Here is a 23356-nt window from a genome sequence, read left to right as displayed (position 1 = left end):
AACGAATGTCCATTGTACTCCATAGAAGTGTGTTTTCCATCCTACAATTCAGTGCCCTTCCTTGCCTGGAATCAAAGATGCATATCAAAGGGCCAAATAAGTCACTGAACCACTCTATTTTAGGAACCAAAAGAGGCCACATGGACCCATACCCTACCAGTAGGAAATGCAAGGTACATCCCAGACCTATTACGACCCCTATCAAGCCACTTCCATGCCTTCTTGGGGTCCCCCTACTCATCCTTCTTGGTCTACACCTCCTCCTTGGTCATATCCTCCTCAATATTATTCCCAACCAGCTGCTCACACATTTCACTCTTATGCTCAGTCACAGCCTCAGTGGAATGCACCTCATCAGGGGTGGAGGCCCCAGTGCAACTCTCCTCCTGCTCCTTTGCCTCCACCACCTGTCCAACCACAACCCCATCCACGTCCAACTCAAATCGACACCCCCACTCAGCTACCCATACCACCATTTCCAAACCTATCCATTGGAGTAGCTCAACACACTTGCAATGCTGAGACACAACATGTCCAAATTACTCCTCTTGAGCTCAATGATCTTCACCATAGCTCAGGAAGAGTGTTGCAAAGTAGAGATTACATTGACAACATTGAAGGACCAAAGGAAAAAGAAGATTCAAAAGAGGAGATCAAAGCACCATGGGCTGCACTTGATGAAGAGAAAACATCAGAAGTAGAAATCAAGAAAGCTCCCTCATGGCTACCATCAACCCCTACATGTAGTCAAGAGAAAAATCAGCACAAAAAGGAAGATGTGAAGGTCATGATAGAAGAAGATATGGAGAATGATCCAGATCAGCAAAAGGACCAAGGATATCAAAGCTATATTGAGACATGGTTCTAGACAGTCACTAAGTTGTAGCAGTACTCTCTTCTTCAGCTATGTTTGATCCCTTCAAAGTCAAATCATTTGGTCTCTAAAATTTCGATAACTGTCAAAGTATGCATTTCAAGCCTCCACATCATCTTGTCTCTAATATTGATGTGCACATGGCTCCATTGGAAGTATTCTTATACTTGAAAAGAATTTTGTTTTTCAAGTAGGGTAGGGTAGAAAAAGAGGCAAAAAGGGAAAAAAAAAAGAAAGAAAAAAATGAAAAAAATGGAAATAAGAGGAAAAATCTAAGGTGAAAACCTCCTTGAGGCGCCTTAGATTGGCTCATTGACTGAAAACCTCCATGAGGCGGTCAATGGGTTGAGAAAAAAAGAAGAAAAAAGAGAAAAGAAAAGGAGAATAAGATCTCTGGGTGAAAACCTCCCTTGGAGGCGCCCAGGGCAGGCAATTAGGGTGAAAACCTCCATGAGGCGCCCTAGTTGTTTTTCAAAAAAAAAAAAAGAGAAAAAGAAAAAGGAAAATAAACCTAATTTCCATTGGATAATTGCAGGTTGCAAGAAGGACATTGTAGGTCAGGAGGATCACTCAAAACAAAGACAAAGGAAGTTCTATGCCTTCTACAGGAAGTTTTGTGTCTTCTACAGGAAGTTCTGTGTCTTCTACAGGAAGCCTACAAACGAGCCAAAATTGATCTCTGAAGAGGAATTTAAGGCCGAGAATCTTTCCATGAGGCCTACAAGCATCCATGTTTCCATCCCTCACACTTCTCCATCATTTTTTCCATCTCATTGTGCTTCTTTCCTCAAAATTGTGTGTTCTACAGGAAGTTCCTGTAGAAATTACAGGATTTCTACAGGAAGCTAGAAATGGATTTGAAAAAGGTATTTTGGCAAACATGATAGCTTCCTCAAGGATTTAGAAGTCCTCCTGCAATATTCAAAGTCCTCCTCCATCATCTCCATGCCTGCATCACGGGCTAAGCTCAGTTTTCCTTTCCATGCAAAAACTTGCAGAATGCTTTGAAAGAAAAAATACATAGAACAGAATTTGTTTCTTCCCTAGCTTGCAAACCGTGCATCCATTTGCAAAACTGTTACAGGGGGAGTTGTATAGGGACGATGGAAACATGCTCGAGCAATTTCATCCAATTCCGGTGCACGGTTTCCAAGAAATCTGCCTCCATCACCGTCAGCCATTTTTGCATTTTCTGCATATCTGTGCATCCATTTCAAAACCTGTTTCATGGGGAGATGCATATGGGTGATAGTAACCTACCCAAGCAGTTTCATCCAATTCCGATGCACAGTTTCCGAGAAATTGATCTCTGAAATCTTCAGCCATTTTCCATTTTTCTCGAAATCTGTGCATGCATTGATCGCAATTTTGCTATGGGAGGTGCATAATGATGATAGGAACATGCTCAGCAAGTTTTAGAGCGATCCGATCTATCGTTCGGGAGCAATGACGAAAACAAGTTTTGGTCCTGTGAAAATTCAGCAGCAACAGCTTGAGGGTGCAAATCTGAACGTGAAGCCAGCTCCTACAGCATGGATCCGACTAGAGGATACCTGCACAAGAAAAAAATAGCCATGAATCAACCACCAAGCCCTCATGCAACCACAGAAGCCAATGCATGCAACAAATGAAAGGCCACAACACCTCACGGCAGCCATATTTGACTTCCAAGTATGTGACTAAAACTCATTCCTCTATTGCATGAGTCAAATCTAAGCACTGCATGAATGAATGAGATGGTGGGATTCAACCAGGAAGCTAGCCAGATTCGATTGCACTCATCCAGGCAAAAATCACGCACCATACGTGTATGGTCGTTCACGTGAAATTTGAAAAAACACAGGTAGTGGTAGACGTGTTGAACTCCAGCACATAGGACGTCAAATGATTAACAGATAGAAGAGAACATATAGTCCATAACCTCACTATAGTTCGAATAAAGACAGCACACGTTTTTGCCACCTCACCACAAATCACGCAGCAATTAAAGAAGGCTCGGCTGAAACTCACAAACTGCTGTTCATCTGCACTTGCCACATCCTCAACTGAAGTATGCACAAAACGATTAACTAGTCATCCTCCACCAGTTTCTCTACCTGTCTTCAAGATTCTGCTGCGTATCAGGCTCGCTCAGAGGCGCAGGGGCGCTCTACAGGCGTTTCTACAGGAAGTCTTCTACAGGAAACACAGAAAACAGCCATGCAGAAAGAAAACCTGGGATTTTCAGCGAATTTCAAGCTCCAAACGAGTTAGGATTGTGGAAACTTCGTTGTGCATGATTTGTTGGTACAAAATGGTGAATTGAACAGGGCATTGAATTGAAAAATGAGAGTAACAGTCTACCTATGTATTCAACAAAATATGAAAGATTGCCTGCATATTTCACTATATTTGCCCAAGTTCTTTCTCTGCACTCCAAACTCTCCTCATCATCTTTAAAAGTAAAGAAGATATATGCTGCAGTAGAGGCCACCCTATGTGTATGAAAACTGAATTTACATGTGTATCTACGTGTTGAGAAGAGAATTTGTGCCCTTATGCTCAGTTCTGCAAAAACAACATTGTCCTTTCAATAAACCGACAATCGAATTCTGGGTGACAGAAACAAGGGAATTATTGCTATCTGGTATTGTGAGGAACACAAGAGAAACTCCTCCCTGGGTTCGGAAAAGACCAAATTCAGTTGTCCTCTGTTTTAGTGATTGACTGTTGTTTTCCTGAGCATTTCCTTTTCTGATTAAAACATAAAAAGGGTAATTCCACCATGCAATGAGGATTCATAATGGGAGAACACAATTGAACAAGTAAGGGCACACCCAAGGCAACCACAACACAAGTCAAAGAGAAGGCACCCCTAGCCAAGCAAGCCAAATCAGGGAAAACTGGTTCTACAGGAAGCTAGTAGACTGTTTCTACAGGAAGCCAGAAAACGGCCACTACAGGACTTTCTACAGGAGGTTTGGGGAAAGGGCAGCAGAAGGAGAAATCACCCGAGATCTTAGCTAGGGAGGCATCAGCTGTGCTGGCCACCCTAAACACATCTCCCAAGCAGAAGGAGAAGCAAAAGAGGGAGCCCTCACTATATTTTAAGACAAGAAGGAACGTGAGGGGTAAAGACTAGCAGACCACAGCCACCGTCAATAAGAGCCAATCACGATTGTGGAAACCCCAGCTACACAAAAGGAGAGGTCTCCCTCCAAGGCATCCATCACCTATGAACAGGGAAGCCCAAAGACATCCACCTGGAGAGAAAAAATGAAAATGTTGGACATAAAGGCCGCTCTACAAGATGCTGAGACAGTTCTACAGGAAGCTGAGAATTCTCTAGGAAAAGGAGCACAGGCAGTGGGAAGAAGCAGAGAGAAAGGCATGGTTTCATGACCGAGAAGAGGACATCACTTTAGAATCTTGGCATGACAGGGAGGCCACTAGGGCCATCAAAGATGAGGCGATAGATTGGTTGCTCAGAGGATGAGCAACACTTTCAGTAGGGGGTGATGATGAGCCCCAAAAATGGATAATTATATGGGCTCATTCAACCTCCTAATTCGACTTAATCCACCATTCTCATTAGTTTATTGCATGTTTTTGATTATATTTATGCTAATAGAGTGAATTGGGTTAGTCATTATGCCAACAAGTCTAATGGGTACTTTGTGCAGTGTTTTGGTCAATTTTGAGACAAAATCAAAGGTTTTAATGAGCACTTGGCAGCCAAATTCGTGGAAGAACAAGGGAGAGGATTTTTAGGTAGGTGTCCCCTTCATTTATGGGCCCTTACCTCGAATTCTCCACCATCAGCTCGGAGTTCAAGGGGCACCAAATCAATTATCACAAGGGCAACCGAGCAAGTGCTAGTAAAAGTGCTGTTAACTACAAGTTTTGGCAGTCGAGTCCCTAAAGTTTAGGAGGACTGTTGGGGTCCTCAATTTGTATAAATAAGAGGGCTTAGGGCCTCATTTGGGTTAGCCAGTAGTGAGTCACTTTGTAGGCAGAAGATAGCTAGTTTGTAGTTTGATTTTAGTCGGTAGATTAGCTTTGCATTTCAGTACATTTTCAAGCTTTCCCTTGTGGACAGTTTTTGATGTAACTCTTCTTTTCTTGCTCAATAAATATGAATCCAGCTTTGCACCAGCTCTAAATCTCTCTTAGGAGGCTGTAGCTCTTGGGGTTGGGCCCATCTCAAGTGCCCAGTACCTCCTTTGTTTACTTTCATGTGTCTTTGCTACATTCTTAGAATAAAATCTGCTATTTAGATTTAAATCTTGTTTTGTTATTTAGGTTGTTTTTGATGATTAAAATAGCTTTTCATGTTTAGAATAGATTGGTAGGATAATAACAGGAAAAAGGCTCCAAAAAAGGGTCAACAAACACTTTTGGTTTCACCTCTTCCTTATTGGATCAGGGGCTGGAATTGAAGTAACTGTGCTGTCCCAAACAAAAACACTAGTTTGCTTTACCATGCAATCCTTAGTGTACTATTTTCATTTGCAGAAGTTGGTTATGTGTTCAGATCTCTGAAATGGTTCATTTCATAGTTGATATACATGGTTCTCTTGCAAATAAAGTTGTTGTTCATTCACTTTATTGTTAGTTAGATTAGATTAGCTAGGACTTTGATTACTTGCAAGACTTTGTTGATTCAGTTGAATGTATACGGTGTAGAGCATCTTTACCACTCTTTCATCCACCTAAGCTTCATCAGAGCCATCTGCTCCATCTCCTAGCTAGGTTCCTCATTTCACATCTGTCCTCTTGCCCACGTAACCCTACCTTTTTGTGTAATCATTGTTTCAGCCTTCTTTGAGCCAATTTAGCCATCTACACCTTCTCACCACTCCATCCACCAGTCCCTGGGCCACTTCAGACCCCTATCCTACCTCCATATCCATTCATGCATCTTCCCTCACTCACCCATCCTCCAAAATCCAATTTTTAAACATCCTGTAGAAATTTCTGAACATCCTATAGAAATTCCCGAACATCCTGTAGAACCCCTGCAGACTTCCTGTAGAAGCTCACAAATGAGGTTTCTTGATAGCCAAACTTTGTGAAACTCTTTGGAAGGGTGTTAGGGACTCCTTAGACCCTCTCTGAACCTTCCTGACCTCTTTCAAGCATTTCTCCTCCTTGATCCACCCCTGCAGAGTCAAAGAATAGTGAAAGCATATGCAAGATGAAACTAATGACTTAATCAAAAATACAAAAAGATGTTTTCTTCAGATAGAGGTAGTCTAGACACATGTATTTTACCTTCATAGAAGTAATGGCATCTCTTTCAGTAGTTTGCATTCTCTCCTTTGCATCAGTAGGACTAGCTGGTAGAATTAGGGTTTGCTAGGGTTTGCGTTTTCCTTCAGTTTTTCAATCTCTTTTAGCAAATAGATTAGCTTCCTTCGAGTAAGCTTTCATCCATCAGTTAAAAAGCTTCTTCTAAGAGCTCATAGAAGTTGGCTTAAGCCCCTAGTGGACTTGTGCTAGTTGACCAAGTGATAGCTGCGGCAAGAGCTAGTACTTGTGCATACAGCACCGTCGCTTCCAAGTATGTTATGAACTACCGGGTTGATAAAAGTAAAGAAGGGAGTCCCAGGAGTTGCAGCATTATTGCTGCAATACTGGAGCCCACCAGATACCATCCAAACTAATTTGGCTCCAAATATAAAGTTGTAATACATACCTTTTGTGTGTTTTGCACATTATGGAGATCGAAAAATTGCTCCATCTGTAGTATCCATGTTCCGGGATCCTTGCCATCAAACTTCCTCATATTGATTTTTGGAACATGGTGGGTTTGCAATCCAACATTGTAGTCTATGAAATCATGATTAACATTTCTTTTGTTCTCATCATGAGTTTCCTTTACTACCTTTTCACCATTAGTGACCATTTCTTGTAGCAACTTATTCAAATTTATCTTCAATTCTTCCATTTTATCGTCCATGCCATTCATCTTAGATTCCATTCCATCCATCTTAGCTTCCATCTTAACTTGCATGCCATTCATATTATCTTCCATGCCATTCATATTCCCTTCATTTACCTTTAGTGAGAATGAAATTTGTTGTACTTGGTCTTGCAATTTTGATATATCATGTTGCATTTCTTTCTCTTCTTCACGAGTCATGCTAGAGCTTTCATGTTGGTTACTAGGTGTTTCCATTTTCTTTCTTTGGGCCATTAATTAATGCTAATAATTCTTCACTATTCCCTTTGAATTCCTGCAAAATATTTTTTCAAACCAATCTTATGCAAAATTTAAAAAAAAATGCACACCTTTTTTTTTTTCACTTTGTAAGAGCTCGATATTGAATCTGTTGTATCTTTGTAACTATGGATCTCGAATATCTGAAATCTCATCCTGTGGTAGCCCTCTGAGTACTCTTTATAACCTCACAAATGTGATCAATATTGGATTCTCCAACGAAGAGTTATGCCAAATATCCTACGGTGACTTGATTATAAACTAGTTCAGTAGAGTGAACTTGTTCGACGTGCCACGTGTCACTGTTTCGACCTTAGTATCTGAAACTGATACACAAAAAACTATTGGCCGTCCTATTTTTGAAACTTCTGATGAAATTTCAATCTGATGCTCAAAAAAAAAGTTATGATGATTTTCCCCAGGTCACTGGTTTGGAATGTAATTCGGGAGTCTACAAAAACCCTAACTTCCTCAGTTCATATCTCCGTAAATATAGCAAAACAAGCTCTGAAATTTGGACCCAAAGTTCAGACCATTTTCGGTCCAAATGGGTTTTTTTTTTAGCTTTTGAAATCTTGTAGAAAACAAGTTATAGCGAAAATTCCACGATGACCTATTTGGAGCAGCAAAACCCTAGAATCCAAAGCTCTGATACCAAATGTTAGGAAACCAACTCACAAAAAGATAGAAAAGATAGATCAACACCTTAGAATTCAGCCTCTTCGAGGGGGCAACCTCCTTTAAATTACACAAATGAACAATTCTTGGATGATTCAAATGACTAAACCTCCTTTCTATATATAGGAGTCTAAGGGGTCACAATATAATCAAGTTGACATAACAGTAATAACATAAGGGCACAAAAATAACAATAGTGGGTTTCTATGGGGCATACTAATAAAAATATGGGGACAATAGGGGCACAATAATAACAACAAGGGATACAATGACAATAGTAATGGGGGAATCACTAGTATTATAGGGGCCTAACAATATCTTGTTTACCTCTGCATGCTATCACAGTCAAAGGATAACTTTACCATCCACTGCTAGGACTCCTACTCCCAACGGTTTGAGGTCTAGTTGGGACTTCTTACTGGGAGATCCCCTGACATGTTGGCGGGTCTAGCACCGTCAACATTTCTGGCACAATTTTGGTATTGCTTTCGTAATCTTGCATGTTAATTCCCAGAGGATGAAATTGATTGAGAATTTCTCAATGAAAGATGTCAGTGTCTTCTTCATGTATATGAGAATCAAAATATCTTAGAATCATTCAAACTGACCCTAGCATTCCTCAGTGTTAGAGCTACTAAATCCAAGGCAGACACGGTCGCTATCACAAGTGATGATCCTCCGTCATCTCTCAAATAGCTCTGGCCCCGCAGTGTGAGGTGGGAGAAGGTGCCCATCTATCTGTTGAATTGTCACATCCTCCCACCCCACCTTCTCTTGATCTCTCTACAGATTTCGTTGGCAAGACTGTTGGTTGTCATGTGGACTTGTTTCCTCAACCTCCATCCTCACATTCTGTTGATCCTCTGGATTGTACAGTGTTGTTTTCTCCCATTTTGGACTCCACACTTGTTGTTCATGAGGATCAAGTTGTCAACGGAGTTGGTGTCGAGTAGCCAAGTTGTGCCATAATTTATGATGAGTATGTGTGGGAAGATGAAGAAAAACCCATGGTGAAGGATGACCGCCTTCTGTCTGCACCTCATCTGCTTTTCCCTGACATCTTTGGTTATTCTGCCATTGTTTATTTTCTCTATGAGAATACATTTTTGGATGCATCTACTCCCAATCATTCACAAAATACACTAGATGTGTGTCTGTCATTTCATAGTGGAGAGGACACATCTAGGTTTACAAATCCACTCAATATTTCATCTATATTTTTAGAGAATGCAGAGGGTGAAAATTCTTTCTTCGAATCAACCCCTCTTTATGATTCATCAGATCATGAGGATGTCAGTGAACATATCAAATTTTCTGGTTGTGGTTGTCGTGATCTCTTTCCTCCTTCACTCGATCACGATGATGATCCATTCATTGTTGATCTTTATAAAGCACATGTGTTCGATGATCTACCTATTGATGAAGTGGAAACCCCACAAGTTGTCGAGGCACTTCAACCCAAGTTGATGGTTATGTTAGGTCCTTGCTGTCTTGAGGTTGACTCCACTCTAGATCGGAAATATGTTGAAACACCCAAGGCTCCTGATCACTCACCTGTTTGCATTGAAGATCAATATAGTTTACAAAATTCACATTCTCCACCTGAATCATATGATCCCATCGCTCATGCATTGGAGGAATCATACAAAGCAAGAACTCTTACTAAGTGTAAGTTACCTTTCTTTCTCATGTTTTCTCATTTGTCATGATCAAAAGAGTGTACATGTTTTTCATTTGCACATAGTGTGAAGCATGACCATGATATGCTTGTAGAATGCTTATCTTATGCCTTTATTCTTTTCTTTTTTGTGGATATTTTTAAACTCAAAGCATGTTGGTATTCATTGTTATATCTTTCATGTTTGTTGGTTTACACATTTATCATTCTTGTAAACCACACCTTCACCAACATGGGTCAACTAATGCGTTGATCACTGCATTAGAAATATCACTTCGTGTGAGCTGGCCCATGCACTGTTTAGCTTAGGATTAGGAGTAGTGTTTTCTTTCTTGTTTTTCTTGGTTTACATGCTATATTTGTTTACTTTGTTTACATTTCTTTTTTGCTTACTTTGTTTTCTTGCTTTGCTTTCATTTACTTCTTTCCTTTTCTTTCTGTTTGATTGCTTGTTTTTCACCCATAGGTTTAGTTTGGCATGAAACCATCTGTGGCTCTCGAGACAAGCAAAGTAAAGTAGAAGAGGACTTGTACTACTATCAACACTTGGTTTTCGGTTGTCCTCTCTCTTTATCAAAGAACTTGTTATCTTCAGTCGATGATACCCTGATGGAAAATATGTTATGTTCAAGTGAGTCTTGGTGAAAACAAAATGCTTGCACGTTAACTAGTACCACCTACTCTAATCGGTTCTTTAGGTTAACCCTTGTCAGCTCAGTCAAGTAAAGTAAGGTGAGGGGGAAAACCTTAACAAGTAGTGTCAGAGGTATACATAAAATACTTCTCTAAAGGGACAACCTCTTCTTCTCTCAATAAGTCGAGATCCCTCTTCTGTCTCTAAAATAAATAAGTGCCTATGCACAGTTCATTAAAAAATGAAAAAATGATATATATATATATATATATATATATATATATATATATATATATATATATATATATATATATATAAGGTGAAAGAAGAGAAAGGCTTCCTGCAAGGAGAGGTGATGCAAGTCACTCCGTCGGGGTATTGACTAGGCTTGTTAGTAGGAGAGCGATGCTTGTGTCCCTGCATGACTCCGTCAGGGTATTGTCCAAGCCTGCTCACAATGGAGCAACACCAAATATGAAAACAAGACTCTAAAATATTTATTACTTGCATACCAATATACTTTTCATCGCTAATAAAAAAAAATGACTTGAATTGGCTTGGAATGTGTGTTGACTGATCAAGAGAATGGTAAGGGACTATACATTTAACTCAAGCATAGTGTTGAAGTCATGATGATCGAAGAATCGAACAATACTTTCAGAGGAGTTAGACTCACTTTTCATGAGCAAGGTCCATACAAAGAGGTGGAGTTCTACCAGTGCGTCATCAATATTGTTGCGGCTATAACCACCCTTCAAAATTTTTCCTTCTCTTCATTTTAGAGCTTCCCTCCTCGAAATCATCACAGTTATCCTACATTGATCAGGTACTTGTGTTTATTTGAGTTCATCTATTGTTTCATAGCTTGTGTTCAACTCACTTGTCCCGTTGGTAAACCATAAGCACACCCAGCACTTGGTTCACATTTGGTCAATCGAATGTTGGGAAAAACTATGCAAATCTGGAGGGAAAGTTGTCTTCCCCTCCAAAAATGCATAGAGTAGCTCAAAAGCTATCCTGCACTAAGAAATTATGCAAAGTAGGCTAGGAAGCCTTACTCTGGAAATTGCAGGGAGCAGGCCAGCCGACACTACTTTGGAGAATTGTGCATTTTGAACCAGCTGTACTGCCATCTAGAATTGCGCAAAAACTGGCCCAGCTGCACTGCATCCAAGAAATGTGCAGAGAATCCCAATTCAGCTGCATTGTTCTATAGAATTGCGTAGAACTGTCCAAATACACTGCTCTCTGGAAATACGTAGAGCAGCCCAACATCATTGCTCTAGAAAATTGCATAGAGCTAGCCAGTGAGCGAAGGCCTCTCATTCTAGAAACAATGCAGAAGTTTTTCCTCATTGATTGTCCGTCACATGTGTCGGAAGGTTGTCCGGTTCTCTCCAGAACTGTGCAATCCTTCCTTGTATGTCGGGCATCTTTTCTCTAAAAAGAAAAAAAAGAAAAAAGAGAAAAATCATCCCTAGATTTTAGTGATCTATTTTTAGTAGCATGAGTTACATGCAAAACCGTTTTTAGAAACTTCCCAGCGAGTGTCGCTTTTTCCTAGATTGGTAACAAGTGCGTCATAAATCCTTATTTCATCAAATCTATTTAAACGATGCCTTAGAACTCATTCTTCACATTTGATCTTGGAGCTCTAGCATTCCCAAGGCATCTAGGAACCTTCAGCACAGTCGACGTAACTTTTCCAGGTAAGTTTTGCTTTTCACGCCTTTTGTCACTTTTTATGTCGCTTTTTAGTTTTCGGCTTGTATGAGCGTTGCTTCCTTGGTTTTATTGAATGACCACTTGTGTTTCAGTGTGTTTTAGCTTGTATAAGTGTTGTTTCAAGTTTTTCATTATATTTCCTTAGTGTCACACACATAACATTGTTTCTACACTCACAGTCGCCGTTTTGGCGATTCGCTCCATGAGCTTCTTGATTTTGTCGTTTAACTGATTTCTGCACTCACTTGAATCACCTACATGTTCATTGCACTTATATCTTCACTAGATTCGCACACACATTCACTCCTTCATGTTTTCGGGTTGCCATTGGGCAGATCCGGGTTGTCTCGGCCTCGATGCTTTGTCTTGTAGCAAGTTATGTGCATTCTTGGCAGTCAAGGCTCTACCTTGCTCCAAAAATTATGCAGAGGCTTCCCACACGATCTCCAACCTATGCTTTGTGCAATTCTGGGAGGCAGTTTCTAGTCCTGCCCACTGGAATTGTGCAATGCGCAGTTCCGACCAGTAACCTGGCCTGACTGTTTTGCACATTCTGTAGTTTTAGTCAGCAGTCTACCTCTCTAGACTGTGCATTGCACAGATCCAGGCAACAATCAGCCTCACTGGTAGCTGGGATTGTGCAATGCGCAACTCTATCTGCCAGTCTCCCAACTTCCTAAAGTTAGTGCTACGCAATCTTGCCCATCAATCACCAGTTTGTTTCTTGAAGTTTTCTCGAAGTTGTTTGATGTTTTTAGCTGAAATTATCTCACCATGAGTGTCTTCTTTGTCTCTAGGTACCACATGTTTTTGAGCAGCTTCTTAGTAGTACAAGTATCATGGCCTCCAAGAGAGATGGATCAAAAGATATATTTGAAACCAGTATTGGGGAAGTGGTTGAACATGGGTCTATGAGCTTGCCCTTGTACAGAGACACACACCTATTCATCGAGAAGGACATCAAGATCAAATGGAAAGACATCAATACCATCTTCTTAGGCAACTTTGAGGAGAATATGGAGGATCGACAAGTCTATGTGAACAACCATAAGTCAGGACTATACAAGGTTGTATGCAGGTTTCCTGTGTTCCCTTGCACATATGTGATCGACTGGATTGTTAGTGGAGTAAGGCTTGCTTCCATCAGGATGGAGGATTATCAAGAGATATATCATTTTCCATTCCTAACAAGCAGGGTGGATGCACCATTCTACACTCTCAATGGCACAAACACAAGAGACATCTTGAAGCATTGCGTAAAGGAGCCAGCAAAGTTCAAGATGAAACCCAACCATATATACAGGACGAAGACATTGAGGAAGGCATATAAATTCTTGGTCATCTTTTCATGGAACTTGTATGGCAAAGGGAGTACATATACCTTCCCACAAAGTTGGGTTGCTATGTTGGATCAGATGGCAAGTGAAGGAAAACCATTCAATTGGTTTGACATGTTGGCTCTCTAGTTGAAAGTGGATCTATCTAATGCTTGAAGTCCACCCAAGGATCAACAAGTAAAGTTCTTCATGTTTGCATAACTACTCGATGCAATTTGTGCCTGTCAACAATTTCCTGGCATGGGTTGAGTATGGACACCTTCAGAGAGTATTGTGAACATATTTTGAAAGTTGCTCTTAGATTGCAACTACTGAGGAGTCATGGCTAGAATATGTGACCATTTCATCACCCCTCTGTACATGATGATATTTTAACAAGATCTGCCCTTCATGTCCTAGGTAGCAATGGTGGCATTGCTAAACATTGCAAGTTGGTACACCTCAACTAAGGGAACCATCATCAGGATGTACAACGTGGAGAAAGCTCCACATGTGTTGCCGAGGTTTTACATGGACAAGTTAGTCATGTAGGAGGTTACATACCACATCTAGAAAGGGTTGTCAGCAGGAATGCACAGGAAGAAGAAGCCACCATGGCCGACGCTTCCTGTGAAAATTGGGTTGTATTCCTGGGATTTTGAAAGAAGCAGATGTCAAAGTGGAAGACTTCAATAATTTTAAGTTCGGCACGAGGAGTTTCAATCCGTATGAACCACATGGTTTATGAAGGGACCACTATTCAAGAGTGTACTATCCTTGGATCCACGATGCGTCTCATTGGCTAGAGGAAGACCCATGGAAATATTGTTACAACTCCTATAGCCTCAATGAACCGATCAACATTGCAATGGAGTGGCTAGTAGCACACAAGGCACCAGAGGGAGAAGCAACAACAACAACTACAAGTAGCAAATCTATGCAAGACAAAGTCAAGAGGAAGATTACCGAAGCCACAGAGATGGAGCAAAGCTACAAGTTTAAGGAGGACCCACTTATGGAAAATGTAGCTTTGGAGATAGATGCGAAGAGGCGTTAGCGCGGCATGAGGATAGGGAGGAGAAAGAGAGAGAAGAAAAGGTTAGAAGATACTAAGAGGATGTTGCAGGAAGTCTAACATAAGCTCAAGGAAGAACAGGAGCTATGTGGAAGAGAGAAGAAAGCACATCATGAGCGTGAATAGGAACATGAATAGGAGGAAGTGGAAGGCACACAGAAATAAAAAACTACACCAATATAGGTTGAAGAATTAGAACCAATAGTAGACGAGGAATAGGGTGAGCAGTCGCAGGAACATGAACTTGCACTATAGGATAAATAGATAGTAGAACAGATGGACATGGAGGTGGAGTAGCCAGAGTAGGATCAGGATTCTGACCTCATGCCAAAAGTAACTGAGGTCACTCCACAGGTTTCAGCAACTCCAACAGCAGAGCAAGTCACAAGTGAACAAGGGGATACCATTCTCCTTGAGGACCATATGGGAAAGAAGATGTACAACATAGCCTTTGATGAGTCGCAACACATAGTTGTACAAGCACGTACAACATGCACCCCAGATGAGAATGCATCACTTGTGCACTTGGAAGAATGGGTGATTGTGTTAGATGTACAGAGACATCTAGCCACCTTGGTCGATGCTACAAAGGCTTATGCCAAAGCCACAATCTTGAGTGTTAGGTTCTTGATAGCAGAAAATGAGTGCATGGCTAAGGAGTTGCAACCAGTGAAGCAAAGAGAGGAATAATCAAGAGGATCCACCAGAGCAGAGTGAAGATGGCCATACTTGTTGAAGTATTAACTCTTGAGATAGTCATGCGAATATTGTATGACAGGTTCGTCACTATGTACAAGGTAGTTGTACAACTACATGGTTATCAGTAGCGCTGCACCAAGATAGCGTGAACGCTCACAGAATTACATGCTGGAGTTGGTCATGTATAGACATGGATAATGAGGTACAAGGGAGCCCCACTTCATTTTCACAAGATGATGAAGCCACAGGTGGATTTGGACAAAGCATGCATCTGGAGTCATATCTAGAACTATGAGAAACTCCCACCTCTCATCACTATTATTGAGGCTTTGTATGCATGGTTATACAAGAATTTAGATGTCGTGGTGAGAAAGTATGGCACCCCATCAATTGGTACGCTCACTGAGGGAAAAGAGAAGAACCAAATTAGGCTAGAGCTCTATGCATAGTTTGATCAGTCGATGCTCATGACCACCAATGCAGATTTTCAGGTCATCGCAGATAACATGTAGATGTACATCGCAGGTCTGACCTTGCTAAGGACTAAGGTGCACATGTTACAAGATGAGTTGGAAGGAGGTTCCAAATCAATGTACCTAGAAGTAATGGAGGCAAAAGTTGATTTCCATAAGGGCTTCGTCAAAGAATACATGGACACCATTGCGCACTATCAAGCATGGCATTAGCTCATCATTGAGGATCACGGAGAGAAGGTTGATGAGCTAGTATTTCCACAGCCGTCCGAGTCTTAGTGTTGTCTTGTCTAGCTGACTTAAGCCAATTTTGTCTAGCATGGGTATATGTGGAAAATGTATCATTTTTGTAAACATGATGTAAAGTGAAATTCCAAGTGTCATTAGTGGAATACAAATAGTCATATGTAATGTAAAGAGTCATGAGGGTAGTTCAAGAGTCACAAACCAACACAAGGATATCTTTTTTACCTCTGCATGCTATCTCAGTCAAGGCATAACTTTACCAGCCACTGCAAGGACTCCTACTCCAAATGGTATGAGGTCTAGTTGGGTCTTCTTACCAGGGAGATCCCTTGACATATTGGCAGGTCCAACACCGTCAGCATAACCATAAAACGCACGAGAGAAGAGGTGAAGATTATTGCATACATGTGCCTACCTGATGGTCTCTTGTTGTCTTGATGTATGAGTGTTACTTCAGAAGTAGTGGTTGGTATGTTATCTGTTTGGAGGTGCCATTTTCCATGCTTGCTCCTTCATGCTCTGGACTTAGCTTGAAAAAAAATATTTTTGTATTTTTTTTATAGGTATGTCACTAAGTGAAATTTTTTGATGCAAGTTCTTTAAATAGTGGATCAATATGATAATGTCAGAGAATAACGATGACCCTCTAGTATCTCCTCAAGAGTTTTGAGGTTTCCCAAGATCACAAAGATGGTTCTTAAATGCTTCATGATGGCTAAGTCTTCACTTTGGTTCTGTCAAGTGTCTCCGGTTCTGGTTCTGTAGGGTTGGTGAAGGTTGTTACAAGATTGGATTTTTTTCTGTAGTAGTCACACAAACCCCTCCAAGATCAAAATAATAGTCATGAAATGCATTCAAAACCTCTGATAATTAATGGTGAGCTCATGGGTTGGGACTAGAAGTTTCAGTGGTGGTGAAAAATGTGGAAGAAGGGGTGAAAATGGGGTTTTTTTCATCAACATAGATGAATTTTTGGATAGAAAAGTGACTAAATGGTGTGGAGGATAGATGATGGGGGTGTGGTAGAGTTATTTTTTCATTCCTCCAAGGAAAACATATGATATTATCCCTCTCTCTATGCCAATCACAATCGTAGCAATTTTGGTCACTCTTGCAGCAATTCTAGAACACTCCTGTAGCAGAATCATTTTATCCATATACCTAAAATGGTAGATTGGATTGAAATGAAGTTTTTTTAGCATGTTTACATCATCCTTATGCATCTCCCCATAAAAAATCCTTGTTGACTGATGCACGAATCTTGATAAAAATGAAAACTAGTTGTAGGTGATGGAGGCCAATTTCTTGAAATGTATGCACAAGAATTTGCTGAAATTTCTCGAGCATGTTAAAATCATACTTATGCATCTTCCCATGAAATAACTTAGCAAAAGGATGAATATTTTTTTATATATGGTAAAAATAATTTTCTACTCAGTGTATTTTGACACTCTTGTAGCAAAATAGAAACTTCATGTAGCACTTTAGGACAATGAGGAAAATGAATGGGAAAGGCTTGAGAATGATGGGTGGATGTTGGAAATGGATGAGGGTGAGGAATTGAAATGGCCATGGTCTTGTTCACGAATCTGAGAAAAGGAGGCAAAAGGACAAGTTTGACTTTCTTTGAATAGGTTTTTGATCAACCTTTTTTCTTTTTGTGCTAAGTTGTTCTTGTTGCTTGAAAAGGATGGAGAGAACTTGAATTCATCAAAGAGAGATATATGGAACAAATAATTTTTTTCTTTTATTTTTTTTTCTCTTTTCTTACACTAGTACAAAAAGAGAGATTAGTGACTACGTGACAACAAAATCTAGTCATCGAAATTATTTCAAGTCAATTACTACTAAATTTGAGCAATTTTAGGTGACCCAACTAAAAATGACTAACTTAAATGACTAATTTAGTGTAGGGATAAAATATATGACTAAATAATAAGTGACCCTACTAATTGAATAACTTAAATGACTAATTTAGTCTAGGACTAATATATATGACTAGATAATAACTAGAAAAATTAACAATGATTAACGTAAATGACTACTATAGGTCAAGAATAAAAATATGACCAATTAAAAAATACGACAAATATAGGAATTAGTCATTTATGCTAGTTACTTTTTATTGTATCACTTTGGAAATAGAAAATTGCAATTTCGATACTGAAATGTTACATTTCACTAATTTTTAAACACTACAGATAGATTTAGAGACCCCTTTGTCTCTAAATTTTAACACTACAAATGTCTCAAAATTTAGGTGGATGGATTTAATCACCACTTAAAGGGTGTATAGATCCCTATATAATGCTAAAATTATAATATTTTTATATAATATAAAGTATAGATTATAGTTTTACAATAATATTTTTTCAAAAAAAATGAAAAAAGGAAAAAAGAAAAAGAAAGAGAAAGATAGTTTGAAACTGATATAGAAGAGTTTTTAGGGTTAATAGGAACACATACAACATGAAGAAGTTAATGATGAAGTTGATCAGGAAATGATGGTGTGTTGGGTTTCTTCTATTGCAACCCTGTAGTGAGAGTAAGTTTGAGGGAAGTAACAACCAGTTGAATTTGTCTTGGGTCTCTTGTTGTGGGGTTGCACTTCGTTTTTAAAAAAATCTGCATTTGGATGAATGAATTTTGGCTTCGATCAAATCCCTCTTTGAATTTTTAGGGTGAAATATATTTCTGAAGGTTGTACACATGAGCCCTAATACTTGGAACCAAGAACATCACGTAGACAGAAAACACCATGCTAAAATATAAAATAGAATAGATAATAGTATTGTTGAGGTGTTTCCATGGCTAAAGGCATTTTCGTTGGGACCAAAGTGCTTTCACAGGGAAGCTAAATTTTCTGACCTAATTGAGTGCATTTTGAAGATAGAGAATGAAGATATCTATTATGACATTTGCAAGATAACTCCTCCAATACATAAGGCACCCATGAGGGTTGTCATTGAAAATATGATTTGTTATTTGGGGCAATTACCTAGCAACAAATATAGAAATGTTAAAGTTGGTCCTGTTGTTTCAGGAGCACCACCAAATGCCTAGGGGTCCAATGCTCAGAAATATGTGGAAATTAGTTGAGCATAGGCACCAATCTTGCGAAATCCATTACTCACCAACAAAAAATTCGATGGAGTCCTAATAAAACAAGAGGAGGCCCTCTGCAGACTATGGTGCAAAAATCAATATGAGAGAGTGGGGAGACCTACACACTAGAACAATTTGAGGCCAAGGTGAAGATGTTTGCAAGATCTAGAATCAAATCCTCAAGGGACCCTACTAAGTGGTAGAAATGTTGTTCTGAAGGGAAACTACCGATAAGCCTATTATCGTAGAGTATGCCAATGATATCCATAAAATTTCCTTTGGGGAACCCAATGAGAAATATTTACCAATATCATTTGTGCTATAGGAGAGAAAATAACATTACCAAAGGAAACACAGGAAAAAGTAGGGCTCTTATAATTCATGTTTAAACCTCTCAAACACTGCTTGGAATACGCGGATTGCCTCATGATCACAAGGGTCATTTCTCCATTGTATTCCCGACGAAGTGCACATCATTACTTCACCAATGGTTTGCATTCCAATGTTTTTTAGTTGGTTTTCTTGGCATGTAGAGGACTATTATATGCACAATCTGAGTTATCTACACATGGGTGCTTCAAGAAATTGGTATGTTGTGCCTGAAAATGTAGCTCCTGCATTTGAGGAAGTGGTCAAACATGAAGGTTATGGTGTTGGAATATAATCCTAACATATACATTTATTTTTTAGCCTAAGTATCCTTGACTTAGCTACATGCACTAAAAGTCATGTTCACACTTGGTTTTTGGTAAACTAGCTCGGTGGACCAACTTTCCCTTGTTTTTTTCCTTTAAAGGCTTAATATTATGGAAATATTGGTCCAACCACTTTCCTAAACCATTTAGACATCTAAGTGCATGTTCACACCTAACCACACCTCATCCACTTGAGTTATTTGAGGATTGGTGCCCCACATGAAGATTCCCCCTTAAATCAAGGGATTTGGTCCCCCGGACCATTTTAGCATGTTTTAAAGTTGCCTTCCTTGGGAAATGCACCCCTCCTCATGCTTTCCTCATGGCTGATAGTTGGCATAGGTTGTCTTGAGTCATTGTTGAAATTTTAGGCCTCCCTTTAGCTTTTCTTAGCCTTTTCTAGTTTTTTACTAGTTTTTTTCCTAGTTTTCTAGATTCGACAATTTCTATATAACCACCTCTCTTTGTGATTAGAGGTGTGGTTGCTCATGTATTACTATTGTTCATTAATTTAATACATTTATTTTATGGAGAAAATTCTCTCTCCTTTCTTGAATATTAGCAAATTACTTGTGTTTAATTTAACTAGAATTCTAGATCTATCGGAGTTTCAACAGGAATTCTACATGGTATCGAAGCTAGCTCGAATCTAGTGGAGTGTAGATGGTTTATTTGTAGGTACAGATCATCAGGAGGCACAAAAAGCAGCAATGGATCATCTCTCTCAGCCCACAAAACTTGTTCTAAATCCTTTCAATTACTTCGAATGGAAGACAGAGATCACTTTGCTCCTTCGAAGCAAAGGGCTTTATAGGGTAACAATGGGAATGGAGACTGAACCGACTTCTGTATTGGAGAAGATCAAGTATTTCAATAAATTAGATGAAGCAATTGGGCTGATATTCCTATCAATTTGCAGAGAACTCATCTTTCATGTTAGCAGAGCCGCTACTCCCGATGCGGTCTGGACCACATTGGAAGGACTATTCGGCAAGTAGTATGAAATGAGAGTGCATCAACTAGAGAATGAACTCATATCCCTCATTCCAACTCATTTCAGCAACCTGCAAGAATACTTCACCAAGTTTAAATCCATCCTCATTGAACTTGATGCACGTGGAGTCAAGAATGAGGAAGATCAACTCATCCTTGCGATTCTCTTGAAATTAGGCCCTGAATATTCCGTATTTGTATCATCTTTTCAAGCATCTAAATTGACTCAGGAAAAATTGAAAATGCCTCCATTGAATGACTTCATTGCAGGATTGACTCAACAACAAGCTAAGTTAGTCCAAATGGGTGCCATCAATCGTTCAAAGAACCAAGCACTTGCGGCTACTGATGCTCCAAAGAGCAGTGGAGGAGACAAGCACAAAGGGAAGGGTAAATTTAATGAATCAAAGAAGGAGAGACCCGTACAATCTTCAGAGAGGTCTTCTTTGCCTAAGGTTAAGAAGAAGAAGGAAAGAACACTTTGTAGCTACTATTCTAAAGGTTTTCATCCTGAAGAAAATTGCATGAGGAAAACAATCAATGAGATGGCTAAGCAATTACAACAACACAATCTCACCGTGCCTGAGAATGCAAGGAAGAAGGATGATAACAGAACGGGAGATGGGAGAGGGAGAGAATGAGATGGTCATGCTTTAATGGCTATCAAATCCACTCCATCATCTTGGATCCTCGATTCAGGTGCATCAAACCATATGGATGCATCAAAACATGAATTTTCCTCCATCGAAGAAAGCACCAAATCCCCAATTTACTTGGGAGATGCCACACCTGCAAAGGTGTGTGGAGAAGGAATTGTAGACCTTGAAGGGGGCTGCTTCACAAATGTGCTTCATGTTCCCTCACTATCCACAAATATTCTCTTGATATATCAAATCACTCATTCTGGCTCTAGAAGGAAGGTGGAGTTCACTCCGGACTCCGCAGTGATTACCAACATTTCCACGGGCTCACAGCTTGCACATGGAATTGCAGATCACGGTTCTCGTTTGTATTTCTTCTCCCACTTTGTTCCTAAATCTATTAGCACTGTATTTCTGTCACAATCTAATGATATCAGTAGGTTATGGCATGAAATATTTGGCCATCTAAACTATAAGTACTTGCATCAACTCAGCAAGGAAAACATGGTAGAAGGATTTCCCGCTATTAAATTCACAAGCGGTGTATGTCAAGGATGCATTCTTGGCAAGCATCCAGAGCAAAATTTTGACAAAGGGAAGGCACAAAGAGCTTCTTCACCTCTTGGGCTGATTCACAGTGACATCACGGGCCCATTCCCGTAGCCTTCAATCAGTAAGGCTCGATATGTACTCAACTTCATAGATGATTTCTCTCGCTTTACTTGGGTATTTTTTCTGAAATTAAAATCAGAAGTATTTGAATGCCTTATGTAATTTAAAGCACTTTCTGAGAATGAGTCTACGTGTAAGATTAAGATACTCCGTACTGATAACGGGGTGGAGTATGTCAACAAATATGTGCAGCAAATTTGTATTGATGCAAGTATACAACTACAACACATATTGCCATATACACCATAGCACAATGGTTTCACAGAGAGGAAAACCAGTCGTTAAAAGAGATGGCCAATTGTATGCTACAGTCCAAATCATTAGCTCCTAAGCTATGGGCTGAAGCTATTAATTGTGCAACATACATTCAGAACTTTATTCCTCACAAAGCACTCAAAGGCACCACTCCATTTGAATGTTGGACCGGTAGGAAACCGAAAGTGTCACACTTTTGCATTTTTGGTTCATGAGCATGGGATCACATTCTGATAGATAAGAGGAAGGATTTGGAGGCTCAAAGTGTTGAATGTATCTTTGTTTGATATCATGACAGTGTCAAAGGATATAGATTTCTAGACTGTTGCAATGAAAAGTTCCTTGTAGCTCGAAGTGTGAAGTTTGAAGAAGAATCACCGGATGATTTTTCAGTAGACCCTACCAAGGAACTGCTTGTTGCCACTGATGAGGAGTTCGAATGATCCGGATTTAAACAGGAACGCAACAAATTACAGAGATAACCATATACACAAAGATGCTGCGGAAATAATACTTCATTTCATTAATGGAAAATACTGAAATATGCTTACAACCAGAAATGGAAATAGACCAGCTAGGGCGATGGTAGCTTATCTCTGAGAAGAGATGTGGTGGCTACATGCCTCTGAACTGTGTTACAATGAGGCTCGAAGGCCTATTTATTGTTGAGAAACAATGGAAAACCCTTAACATTCCAAAACCTAACCCTAGGAGATGAAACGCCAAATTGTGGGCCCCGTTTGGGGTAAATTGGTACATCAACTTCCCGGGGTCGTAACTTTGGCATACGATCTCCGTTTGACGCGTACAATAGCTCATTAGAAAGATCTATCCGAGCACTACCATTGTTGGAATGGAATGGACCGATGTTGCCCCGGGATTCCCCAAAAAACGTCGTTTAGGGCCTCAAAACGGCTCCGGAAGTTCAGGACCCGAAAAACTGCTAAAAATAGTAAGTTGTGCTATAATTAAGGAAACTGAAAATGCTGAGAAAGACAATGGTGGGGGTCCAGGTGGACTTGGCAGATGGCCACCAATATCCACCTGGATCATTCCTCCCCCCTTAGGAAGCAATGGTCCCCATTGCGTTGAGCTCCTCCATGAGATGAGGAAACTTTTGCTGAACTTGTTCCCTGGTGAGCCACTTGCCCTGCTGAAGGAGTTGGCCTGCTTTGACAACTCGATACAGTTGGATATTCTGTTGGCGAGTGTTCTTGATTTGTGTGTCCATGATCCGATCAGTTGCAGCTTGTTCCATGCAATCTGGATTTAATTCTGTGGGTTTGAGCTGTTCTGCAATGTCGGATGTGTCTAGCAATGGTGGAAAGTATGGCCGAAGGCGGTCCACATTGAACACTGGGTGCAGGCCAAGGAATGGAGGAATGCTAAGCTCAA

Source organism: Pinus tabuliformis, chromosome 5_2, assembly GCF_031772625.1.
Source record: "Pinus tabuliformis cultivar Carrire ecotype Pingquan chromosome 5_2, CPIR1, whole genome shotgun sequence".
Lineage (NCBI taxonomy): Eukaryota > Viridiplantae > Streptophyta > Pinopsida > Pinales > Pinaceae > Pinus > Pinus tabuliformis.
Note: the sequence above shows the minus strand (reverse complement) of the source record.